Genomic DNA, 13,130 nt, shown 5'->3' with positions numbered 1-13,130 from the left:
ATGACATGTAGAATTATAAAATTTTTAGAAGAAAATATAGAAGCAAAATTTCATGACCTAGAGGTAAACAGCCTTCCAAGAAATAATAGTAAAAAAAGCAACCAAAGAAAATAAATCCTACTGTACTGATATTTTAAACCTGTGGGGCTAGAAATACCATAAGGAAAATGAAAAGAGAATGAAAGGGGCAACTATGTTCACTATATCTGACCAAGTACTTAACTGGTATATAAAAAAACTCCTCTTCAATACAAGGAAGTTTAAAGTGGACAAAATATGTGAGCAGACACATCCACAAAGAAACTATGCAGATATACAGTACAAAACTGCAAGAATGAGATCGCTGAGACTCACACCCATGTGACTTACTAGTTAAAAGGAGAAATAAGTGAAATGTTATGCAAGCTGTCTTGTTGGCAATCTGTGGTTTCCATTCCCTCGGTACTGATAGGGCAGGGCTTCCCCTGTAATACTCAACTGCAGAGCTGTACCTCATCCCTTTTGAAAATTTATACTGAGACAGGGCCTTGCTATGTTTCTCACACTGGCCTCAAACCTGTGACCCTCCTGCCTCATTGTCCCAAGCAGCTGAGGTGCAGGCATGTTTCATCTCACATTTTAGAAAACAACCATAAGCATACACACACCAATATGCTTGAGATGAAAAATAAAAAGCAAGACATGAAAACACAGCCATAATTAAGACCTCGTGGATAACAAAACCTCTACAATCCCAAGTTTTGTTTTTGAGTGAACAGAATGGGAACACATTAGATTTCCTGAAGGCATATGCATGTACTACAATAAATTCTAATAAGTAAATCTAACAGTGAGCTGCATTAGCAGGAAAAGGAGTAAATAAAGCACATGCATAACTTTTGCTGACAGGAAGAGATTTCCAGCTTAAGATAGAACACATTTATTTTTGAAGATACACAATCAATATTCAGTGTATGTAGAAGGTTAACCTGAGAAACAATTTAGTAGCAATTCCTACACATGAAAATAGGAGTAATTTATCAATAAGCAGAGGGATAATACAATTTTTAAGACTCAATAGATGTGTTGTTCAAACAAACTTTTATATGTTATAAAAAAAGCTAATCATTAATAATCAGCTAAATTTGTGGCACTTGTAACTAATGTATTCAAATTTAAGGTTGAATCAGGTAAAAAAAATCTAGAAGGTAGAGAGAGACAGCTCAGGTGGTAAAGTGATTGTCTTGTAAGAATGAAGACCTGAACATCTACACAATGGAATATTACTCAGCTATCAAAAACAACGACTTTATGAAATTCATAGGCAAATGGCTGGAACTGGAAAATATCATCCTGAGTGAGCTAACCCAAACACAGAAAGACATACATGGTATGCACTCACTGATAAGTGGCTATTAGCCCAAATGCTTGAATTACCCTAAATGCCTAGAACAAATGAAACTCAAGACAGATGATCAAAATGTGAATGGTTCACTCCTTCTTTAAAAGGGGAACAAGAATACCCTTGGCAGGGAAGAGAGAGGCAAAGATTAAAACAGAGACTGAAGGAACACCCATTCAGAGTCTGCCCCACATGTGGCCCATGCATATACAGCCACCCAATTAGACAAGATGGATGAAGCAAAGAAGTGCAGACTGACAGGAGCCGGATGTAGATCGCTCCTGAGAGACACAGCCAGAATACAGCAAATACAGAGGCGAATACCAGCAGCAAACCACTGAACTGAGAATAGGACCCCCGTTGAAGGAATCAGAGAAAGAACTGGAAGAGCTTGAAGGGGCTCGAGACCCCATATGTACAACAATGCCAAGCAACCAGAGCTTCCAGGGACTAAGCCACTACCTAAAGACTATACATGGACTGACCCTGGACTCTGACCCCATAGGTAGCAATGAATATCCTAGTAAGAGCACCAGTGGAAGGGGAAGCCCTGGGTCCTGCTAAGACTGAACCCCCAGTGAACTAGACTGTTGGGGGGAGGGGGACAATAGGGGGAGGGTGGGGAGGGGAACACCGATAAGAAAGGGGAGGGGGGGAGGGGGATGTTTGCCCGGAAACTGGGAAAGGGAATAACACTCGAAATGTATATAAGAAATACTCAAGTTAATAAAAAAAAAAAAAGATAGACAAATAAAGTTATCACTATTAGGAAGTAAAAAAAAAAAAAAATGAAGACCTGAGATTCCCAGAACCCACGTCAAAAAGGCAGGCAATGTAACCTTGCAGAGACTTGATGTGCCACGGTGGGGGGATACCCAAGGGGACACCCACCTGCTCAGAGGAGAAGGGAACCGGGGAATGGGGTAAAGATTGAGGGAAGGAGCGACTAGGAGAGGGTCAGTGAGGGTGATGTTTTAAAGTGAGCCTGATATATCTGTCTCCTGAGAGGCTTTGCCAGAGCATGACAAATACAGAGGCAAATGCCAACCACTGAACTGAGAATGGGGTCCCCATTGGAGGAGTTAGAGAAAGGATTGAAGGAGCTGAAAGGATCTGCAACCCCATAAGAACAACAATGCCAACCAACCAGAGCTCCCAGGGACTAAACCACCATCCAAAGAGTACACATGGACAGATCCATGGCCCCAGCTGCATATATAGCAGAGGAAGAACTTGTTGGGCACCAATGGGATGAGAAGCCCTTGGTTCTGCCAAGGCTGTACCCCTCAGTGTAGGGGAATGTCATAGTAGGGAGGCGGGAAGGGGTGGGTGGATGGGTGGGGGAATACCTTTATAGAAGAAGGGGAAGGGGGGGATGGATAGGGGGTTTATGGATGGTAAACCGGGAAAGGGGATAACATTTAAAATATAAATAAAGAAAATCCAAAAAAAAAAAAAAGCCAGGCAGTGGACATCCGAGGAATAAAGGGCTTGATATGCAATTATCAACCTGAGTTTGGAGCCTCAGGACTTAAGTAAAAGTTGGTCATGGTGGAGTGTGCCTATGACCCCAGTGTTGCATTAAGAGTGACCACAGGCAGATCCTGTGGGTTCCTTGGCCAGCCATTCTGGCTGAAACTTTGACTCCAGGTTCAAATGAGAGAGCCTATCTTACGAAATGAGTAGAAAAGCAACTGAGTAAGACATCTTACTGCTGTCCTGCTCTCCACACACCTGTACACACTCAGATCCCACTCACACACCAGCACACCATTTTACATTTTAAAAAGCTTGGTGCAGTATTATGTGTTTGTAATTCCAGCACTGAGAACGTGGAGACAGATGGATGAATCCTTGGCTACTTGGCAAGTTCTAGGCCATCCAGGGATGCTGTCTCAACAACAACAACCACCACACACACACACACACACACACACACACACACACACACACACACACACACACACACACACACAGTGAGTAGAGTGAGTGAGTGAGTGAGCGGGCGAGCGAGGGAGAGAGAGAGAGAGAGAGAGAGTGTTGAAGAATAATACCTTGTGTGAAATCAAAGTCAAACCAAAATAAAAGCCACTAGGAATCATTTTGAGTCTCAAGCTCTGACAACCTTTTTTTTTTTTTTTTTGGATCTATTTAACTTACTTATTGGCTATGTATATGTAATCTATCTTTTCATAATAAAATATGTGTAAATATTTGCAGTTTTTCTTATAAAATATTCAGTTTTCATATGAATTTGCTTTCAAGAGCTCTCATAAGACTGGTTTTAATGAGTAAAGATATGTCTATCATGAATCATATGATTTAAATTTTTAAATCATATTTAATTTAGTCTAACATTTTCAAAAATTCAACCACTACCATATATAAAACAATGTGCTTTTGATAAAAAGAAATGTGGCATACTAAAACAAAGCCATGCCTTTTAATAATGGATTAAAACATTTGTAAGTGGATAACGACAGAAGAAAGGCTGGAAAGATGCTCAGCAGTTCAGAGCACTTGCTGTCCTGGAGGAGGACTAAGCTCTGGCGCCAGCACGCATCAGGCTGCTCACAGCTGGCTGTAACTCTAGGAGACCTGACACCATCTGACCTCCACTGGCACCCATAGGCATGTGCACACACTTATAAATAAAAAAAAGAATCATAAGGAAAATGCAAATGTAGTTTTATTCAGTGGATGTTGGGGGGAATACACGCATGTGCTGATGTTCAGGCATGTTGTGTAGATGCTCATACATGTGTATGCATGTGGAGGCCAGAATGAAACTGTGCAGGCCAGGATGCTTTCCTGCTCAGCACTCCCTTGTGCATTGGACTTATAGATATAAATTAACCACTAGGTCCAGCTTCCTCAGTGGGCTGACTATAAAATTAATCACACATTAGAACATAAACAGGTATGCCACTTTCTAACCTAACATGCAATACAAATTTCAGTTCTTAGTATTTTTCTCCATATTTTAAGGTTACTTAAGTCAGTATTTCTCGCAAGGCAGTTGCTCTACCGCTGAGCTACATCGTCAAGGGCTTAAGTCAGTATTTCTCAAGCTAACTGTAATTAAGGACTAGGTTTCGTCCCAATTTATCAGCTACGCATACATGCGGCCTGTTCTTGTAACACAGTTAAGCTGCCATAAAGATCTTTAGGTATTAACTTCCACCTTTGTGTTTATCTCATCACAGTCTCTTAGCATAGTGTGTCCCTACAACACTGCCTTAAACCACACACACATAATATTTCCCATGTTGTGTCAAGAAAACCTATGACAAGCCTCTTCCCACGAAAGAGTCTAGTGTAGAAACAAAACAAAACAAACTCCACTACACCAAATATTTAATGCAAGAGTCAGGCTTGGTAAGAGTTCCTTTAATCCCAGTAGGTGGAGCTCTATGAGTTCAAGGCCATCCTGGTCTACACAGTGAGTTCTAGGCTAGGCAAGTCTACCCAGTGAGCAAGACCCAGTCAAAGAAGTACAAATAAACAACCCAAAAAGTATTTAGTAAAAGGACAATTTATAGAAATCCAGAGCATAAAAATACAACAGAAAATAGAGCCTCAAACATATTAGTCAAGATATCCTGAGTATAAAAATTAAAATTTCTTACCAGATGAATGACTTGAACCAAGTACTTAGTTTTCTCAAGTCTGGATTTCCTCATCTATAAAAAGAGATAAAACCTAGTTCAAAGCTTATCAAAACCAAGTAATATATTTAAGCTATCAGAATGCTAAGACAGAAAATGCTAAGAGCAATCCCTTTATTGCTTCCATCACTCCCTATTAAACCAACATAATACTAGGAATATATGCTAATTATGGGTGAATAATTGTGGTCCTGATTGCTAGTTACAGAGTATAAAACTCAGTCTGATGAATGGTTTTGTGAACACAAATTAAAATGAAGCTTTTTTTAAAATGTGCTTGCTTATGACTTTATTAGTCAGGGTCATTTGAGTTTCATATCAATGAATTCAAACAGTGACCTGATGGAAACATTCAGGAAAGAAAAAAATGCACCAGTATTTTTTCTTTTCTTTCTCCCGACTCCCTTTTTTTGGTGGAGGGTAGGATGGGGGGTGGGGTGGAGTGTCCCCAGTCTCTCTCATACTAACATGCGCCCTATAACTAAGCTATACCATCAGTCCTCTATGGACCTTTTTATCTTATTACTAACTTTTTTTTATGTCAACATTCACTAACTAATATAGTATAGGAACTATTTTAACAGTATTTACATTATATTGATTTTTAATGATCACAATGATTAAATTACAATGATTAGAATGATTGTACTTAACACATCTATTTTATTTTTGTTATTTTATTTTATTGGATTTTTTTGTTTACATTTCAAACATTATCCCCTTTCCAGTTTCCCCCCCAAGAAACCCACTATCCCATCCTCCTTCCCCCTGCTTCTATAAGGGTGCTCCCTCATCTACCCACCCTCCTGCCTTCCCACCCTGGCATTCCCCTACACTGGGGCATCCAGCCTTTACAGGACCAAGGGCCTCTCCTCCCACTGATGCCCAACAAGGCCATCCTCTGCTACATATGCAGCTAGAGCCATGGGTCCCTCCATGTATAATCTTTGGTTGGTGGTTTAGTCCCTGGGAACTTGGGTGGGTCTGGTTGGTTGATATTGTTGTTTTTCCTATAGAGTTGCAAATAACTTCAGCTCCTTCAGTCCATTCTCTAACTCCTCTATTGGGGACCCCATTCTCAGTCCAATGGTTGGCTGCAAGCATCTACCTCTGTATTTGTCAGGCTCTGGCAGAGCCTCTCAGGAGACAGCTATATCAGGCTCCTGACAGCAATGCACCTCTTATCATCCCTAATAGTGACTGGGTTTGGTGACTGTATATGGGATGGATCCCCATGTGTGGCAGTCTCTGAATGGCTTTTCTTTCAGTCTCTGCTCCACACTTTGTCTCCATATTTACTCCTGTGAGTATTTTGTTCCTTCTTTGAAGAAGGACTGAAGCATCCACACTTTGGGCTCTCTTCTTCTTGAGCTTCATGTGGTCTATGAATTGTATCTTGGGTATTCCAAGCTTTGGGGCTAATATCCACATATCAATGAGTACATACCATGTGTGCTCTTTTCTCATTGGGTTACCTTACTCAGGATGATATTTTCTATCCATTTTGCCTGAGAATTTCAGGAAGTCACTGTTTTTAATAGCTGAGTATTACTCCATTGTGTAAATATACCACATTTCCTGTATTCATTCCTCTGTTGAAGGACATCTGAGTTTTTTTTCTAGGTTTTGGCTATTATAAATAAGGTTGCTATGAACATGTGTCCTTGTTATATGTTGGAGCATCTTTTGGGTATATGCCCAGGAGTGGTATAGCTAGGTCCTCAGATAGGACTATGCCCAATTTTCTGAGGAACTGCCAGACTGAGTTCCAGAGTGGTTGTACCAGCTTGCAATCCCACCAACAATGGAGGAGTGTTCCTCTTTCTCCACATCCTCACCAGCATCTGCTGTCACCTGAGTTTTTGATCTTAGCCATTCTGAATGGTGTGAGGTGGTATTTCAGGGTTGTTTTGATTTGCATTTTCCTGATGACTAAGGATGTTGAACATTTCTTTAGGTGCTTCGTGACCATTTGACATTCCTCAGTTGAGAATTCTTTGTTTAGCTCTGTACCCCATTTTTTAATAGGGCTATTAGATTCTCTGGAGTCTAACTTCTTGAGTTCTTTGTAAATATTAGATATTAGCTCTCTATTGGATATAGGATTGGTAAGGATCTTTTGGTTGCCGTTCTGTCCTATTGACTATGTCCTTTGCCTTACAGAAGCTTTGCCGTTTTATGAGGTCCCATTTGCCAATTCTTGATCTTAGAGCATAAGCCATTGGTGTTCTGTTCAGGAAATTGTCCCCTGTGCTGAAATGTTCAAGGCACTTCCCCACTTTCTCTTCTACTACTTTCAGTGTTTCTGGTTTTATGTGGAGGTCCTTGATCCACTTGGACTTGAGGCTTGTACAGGCAATAAGAATGGATCAATTTGCATGGATTTGAATAATGAGTATAACCGTACTTAGATCTAAAATCAAAAATAAGATCCTCACCACAATTAAAATACAGAACATTTCCATGCATCTTAAAATCATCACCATGTGACCCTTCTATTTCTTCTACAAACAAATTTTGTTTAAAACAAATTTAAAATGTCCCAATCTTCCTATGAAACAAATCACTTCATATAATTTGGTATTATGTTTCCATTAACATTCATGTTGAAATTCAATTCCTAATAGAAGGTATTAAGAGGTGTGGCCCCTGGTCATTAGGTCACTTGTGCTCTCTTCGTCCATGGATTAAGCCATTTTTAATAAGTGAAACTGTTCATAGGTTTACTGACTTATCCCAAGACTGGGTCAGTTTTGCCACCTTATATGAGTTCCTCAACCCATGTGAGGCACAGGCTCTGGACTCTGCTCTCAGTCCTTACCAGAGAGAAAGATCTCACCAGATGCCATACCTTAACTCTGAACCTCCCAGTCTCTGGAACTTTGCACTGAACAAATCTTTACTCTATAAATTTACTCAGTGTACAGCATTATAGCATCATGTTCTAGAAACCTGAACTAAAAAATTTAAATTTGTTTTTTCTTAAATGAAACAAGCAAATCATAATGGTGTTTGAAACCTTTCAGGAGTCGTTGACAGTGGTTCTTCTGACTTGAACTAAAGAACCATTTGAAAATTTAGTTAGTTCTTTCAGACCTACAACTCAGACAAATTGAACTGGAATTGCCATTCAACAAGATTAGTGTGGTATTATTTCTCTTCCAAAAAGAAATGAAGAAACATGGCTGTCTATAAAAAAAAAATCCTAAAGATTTCTTTGGGTAAATGAAGTACTATATATTTATTTTGTGTTTTATGGTATAAAAGAGAAAATTTTAGGAACTAAATACTGCATCAGAGTGTGCACATGTATGTGTCATTTAAATGGTTATAAAAAGTAGAATTCCTAAGAGGCATACAAAGATCATTTGCTCAGTTTAGTGCTCACTGCACTCTCCTATGCTAAGGAAGAAAGAAGAAGGTTGAGGGGTAAAATCCTCTAATTACTAACTTCTGTTCATGCACATATGTGTTATGTATGGCATATATATATACATATATACATACATACATATATACATACATACATACATATACATACATACATATCCATACATATACACACATATACATATATACATATATACATATATGTATATACATATGTATATACATATATATATATATATGGTGTTCTTGGAGGCCAGATCCCTGGAGCTGCAGATACAGCATGTTGTAGCATTGCTAGGAACCAAACTCAGACCCTCTACAAGAGCTGGGCATAGTCTTGACTATTCAGCTATCTCTTCACCCCCAGTACTCCTTTATAAAGACACACCTGATGGCTGTTTTGATCACAGTGCAAGTATATAAATAAATTCTGACAAACACCAGTAATTGAGAAAGAACACCCTGTTTGGCCAGGAAAGGGAGAAAAAAGGCTATATATTAATGTTCTTACCAAATGTTTTTGACTAAATGAAAATTTATCACTAATTTCTACCATCTTGAAATTTAATGTGACAATTAGTATGTCTATTTCACTTTGGCTAAAAGTTCCGAGGTTCAATGTTAACTTGATGATAAATAATCTTTAACCAATTATTTTGTTAACAAACTTATAAAACTAGTCACTTCTGAGAACTCAGGACCTCCAAAGGAACAGCCAGTGTTCTTTTTTTTTTTTTTCAGATCTGGGGACCGAACCCAGGGCCTTGTGCTTGCTAGGCAAGCACTCTACCACTGAGCTAAATCCCCAACCCCCAGCCAGTGTTCTTAACCGCTGAGCCATTCTAACTTCTACGAGAGAAAAATCCAACTTTACTTCTGCTCACTTGCTTTTTTAAATGCCTGTACCTGAGTAATGCTGGAGAAAAATAATCTAACCTGGTTGGTTGGCTGTACCACGGTCCTAATCCACGATTTTTCCTTAATTTTCTCATCTTAGCACAACTATTTCACATCTTCTCTTCCCAAAACTCTAACCGTATCTTCTCTCCTTAATTACTGAAATCTACTTCAACTACAGCTAAGACCTGGGGTGACGCAGCAGAGGCCTGGAGAGTACTCAGGAAGCCAAGGCAGAGGACACCGGCAATCTAAAGTCTGGGCAGGGAAGCAAAACCACATTAATCACAAATAAAAAAAGTAAACACAATCAAAGTAAGATGTAATAATTACAAAGAAGAAGAAGCATGAAGAATGCTTTCAGTTCCCCTCCAGCAAACCTACAACAAGCTTGCCCTATATTCACATTCCCTGTTTTTCCTGTTGGGAACAAAGGACACTAAAGGTCCTCCTCTGCTGTGGCTGGTTTCACTCCCTTTTCAATGCTCAGAATCCTTAGTATTCTACTCCCCTTGAACACAAACTTTCCAAGCAAATGGTCTGAAGAAGCAAGCTGGAGTAGCCATTCTAATATTGAATAAAATCGATTTTCAACTAAAAGTCATCAAAAAAGATAAGGAAGGACACTTCATATTCATCAAAGGAAAAATCCACCAAGATGAACTCTCAATCCTAAATATCTATGCCCCAAATACAAGGGCACCTACATACATAAAAGGAACCTTACTAAAGCTCAAAACACACATTGGACCTCACACAATAGTAGTAGGAGATTTCAACACCCCACTCTCATCAATGGACAGGTCATGGAAACAGAAATTAAACAGAGACGTAGACAGACTAAGAGAAGCCATGAACCAAATATACTTAACAGATATTTATAGAACATTCTATCCTAAAACAAAAGGATATACATTCTTCTCAACACCTCATAGTACTTTCTCCAAAATTGACCGTATAATTGGTCATAAAACAGGCCTCAACAGATACAGAAAGATAGAAATAATCCCATGTGTCCTATCAGACCACCACGGGCTAAAGCTGGTCTTCAATAACGATAAGGGAAGAATGCCCACACATACATGGAACTTGAACAATGCTCTATTCAACGATAACCTGGTCAAGGAAGAAATAAAGAAAGAAATTAAAAACTTTTTAGAATTTAATGAAAATGAAGGTACAACATACCCAAACTGATGGGACACAATGAAAGCTGTGCTAAGAGGAAAACTCATAGCTCTGAGTGCCTGCAGAAAGAAACAGGAGAGAGCATATGTCAGCAGCTTGACAGCACACCTAAAAGCTCTAGAGCAAAAAGAAGCAAATACACCCAGGAGGAGTAGAAGGCAGGAAATAATCAAACTCAGAGCTGAAATCAACCAAGTAGAAACAAAAAGGACCATAGAAAGAATCAACAGAACTAAAAGTTGGTTCTTTGAGAAAATCAACAAGATAGATAAACCCTTAGCCAGACTAACGAGAGGACACAGAGAGTGCGTCCAAATTAACAAAATCAGAAATGAAAAGGGAGACATAACTACAGATTCAGAGGAAATTCAAAAAATCATCAGATCTTACTATAAAAGCGTATATTCAACAAAACTTGAAAATCTTCAGGAAATGGACAATTTCCTAGACAGATACCAGGTATCGAAGTTAAATCAGGAACAGATAAACCAGTTAAACAACCCCATAACTCCTAAGGAAATAGAAGCAGTCATTAAAGGTCTCCCAACCAAAAAGAGCCCAGGTCCAGACGGGTTTAGTGCAGAATTCTATCAGACCTTCATAGAAGACCTCATACCAATATTATCCAAACTATTCCACAAAATTGAAACAGATGGAGCCCTACTGAATTCCTTCTATGAAGCCACAATTACTCTTATACTTAAACCACACAAAGACACAACAAAGAAAGAGAACTTCAGACCAATTTCCCTTATGAATATCGACGCAAAAATACTCAATAAAATTCTGGCAAACCGAATTCAAGAGCACATCAAAACAATCATCCACCATGATCAAGTAGGCTTCATCCCAGGCATGCAGGGATGGTTTAATATACGGAAAACCATCAACGTGATCCATTATATAAACAAACTGAAAGAACAGAACCACATGATCATTTCATTAGATGCTGAGAAAGCATTTGACAAAATTCAACACCCCTTCATGATAAAAGTCCTGGAAAGAATAGGAATTCAAGGCCCATACCTAAACATAGTAAAAGCCATATACAGCAAACCAGTTGCTAACATTAAACTAAATGGAAAGAAACTTGAAGCAATCCAACTAAAATCAGGGACTAGACAAGGTTGCCCACTCTCTCCCTACTTATTCAATATAGTTCTTGAAGTTCTAGCCAGAGCAATCAGACAACAAAAGGAGATCTAGGGGATACAGATCAGAAAAGAAGAGGTCAAAATATCACTATTTGCAGATGATATGATAGTATATTTAAGTGATCCCAAAAGTTCCACCAGAGAACTACTAAAGCTGATAAACAACTTCAGCAAAGTGGCTGGGTATAAAATTAACTCAAATAAATCAGTTGCCTTCCTCTATACAAAAGAGAAACAAGCCGAGAAAGAAATTAGGGAAACGACACCCTTCATAATAGTCCCAAATAATATAAAATACCTCGGTGTGACTTTAACCAAGCAAGTAAAAGATCTGTACAATAAGAACTTCAAGACTCTGAAGAAAGAAATTGAAGAAGACCTCAGAAGATGGAAAGATCTCCCATGCTCATGGATTGGCAGGATTAATATAGTAAAAATGGCCATTTTACCAAAAGCGATCTACAGATTCAATGCAATCCCCATCAAAATACCAATCCAATTCTTCAAAGAGTTAGACAGAACAATTTGCAAATTCATCTGGAATAACAAAAAACCCAGGATAGCTAAAGCTATCCTCAACAATAAAAGGACTTCAGGGGGAATCACTATCCCTGAACTCAAGCAGTATTACAGAGCAATAGTGATAAAAACTGCATGGTATTGGTACAGAGACAGACAGATAGACCAATGGAATAGAATTGAAGACCCAGAAATGAACCCACACACCTATGGTCACTTGATTTTTGACAAAGGAGCCAAAACCATCCAATGGAAAAAAGATAGCATTTTCAGCAAATGGTGCTGGTTCAACTGGAGAGCAACATGTAGAAGAATGCAGATCGATCCATGCTTATCACTCTGTACAAAGCTTAAGTCCAAGTGGATCAAGGACCTCCACATCAAACCAGACACACTCAAACTAATAGAAGAAAAACTAGGGAAACATCTGGAACACATGGGCACTGGAAAAAATTTCCTGAACAAAACACCAATGGCTTATGCTCTAAGATCAAGAATCGACAAATGGGATCTCATAAAACTGCAAAGCTTCTGTAAGGCAAAGGACACTGTGGTTAGGACAAAACGGCAACCAACAGATTGGGAAAAGATCTTTACCAATCCTACAACAGATAGAGGCCTTATATCCAAAATATACAAAGAACTCAAGAAGTTAGACCGCAGGGAAACAAATAACCCTATTAGAAAATGGGGTTCAGAGCTAAACAAAGAATTCACAGCTGAGGAATGCCGAATGGCTGAGAAACACCTAAAGAAATGTTCAACATCTTTAGTCATAAGGGAAATGCAAATCAAAACAACCCTGAGATTTCACCTCACACCAGTGCGATTGGCTAAGATCAAAAACTCAGGTGACAGCAGATGCTGGCGATGATGTGGAGAAAGAGGAACACTCCTCCATTGTTGGTGGGATTGCAGACTGGTAAAACCATT

The 13,130-nt window shown here is 39.0% G+C and overlaps 1 protein-coding gene across 9 annotated transcripts in view; it reads right to left on the bottom strand.

Moving 5' to 3' along the window:
- Positions 1-13,130, bottom strand: part of Dop1a (DOP1 leucine zipper like protein A) — a 102,650-nt gene that overhangs the window by 74,800 nt on the left and 14,720 nt on the right. For 7 of the 9 annotated variants that reach the window (XR_005488357.2, XM_017596105.3, XM_017596108.3 and 4 more), the window contains exon 2: positions 5,011-5,064. The exons of the other annotated variants lie outside the window; for them this stretch is intronic. The gene's annotated coding sequence lies outside the window, so the exon portion shown is untranslated. The remainder of the gene's footprint in view (positions 1-5,010; positions 5,065-13,130) is intronic. 9 annotated transcript variants of the gene reach the window in all.

Source organism: Rattus norvegicus, chromosome 8 (genome assembly GCF_036323735.1).
Source record: "Rattus norvegicus strain BN/NHsdMcwi chromosome 8, GRCr8, whole genome shotgun sequence".
In the NCBI taxonomy this organism is placed as follows: Eukaryota; Metazoa; Chordata; class Mammalia; order Rodentia; family Muridae; genus Rattus; species Rattus norvegicus.
Note: the sequence above shows the minus strand (reverse complement) of the source record. Positions and strands in the feature narration are given on the sequence as shown.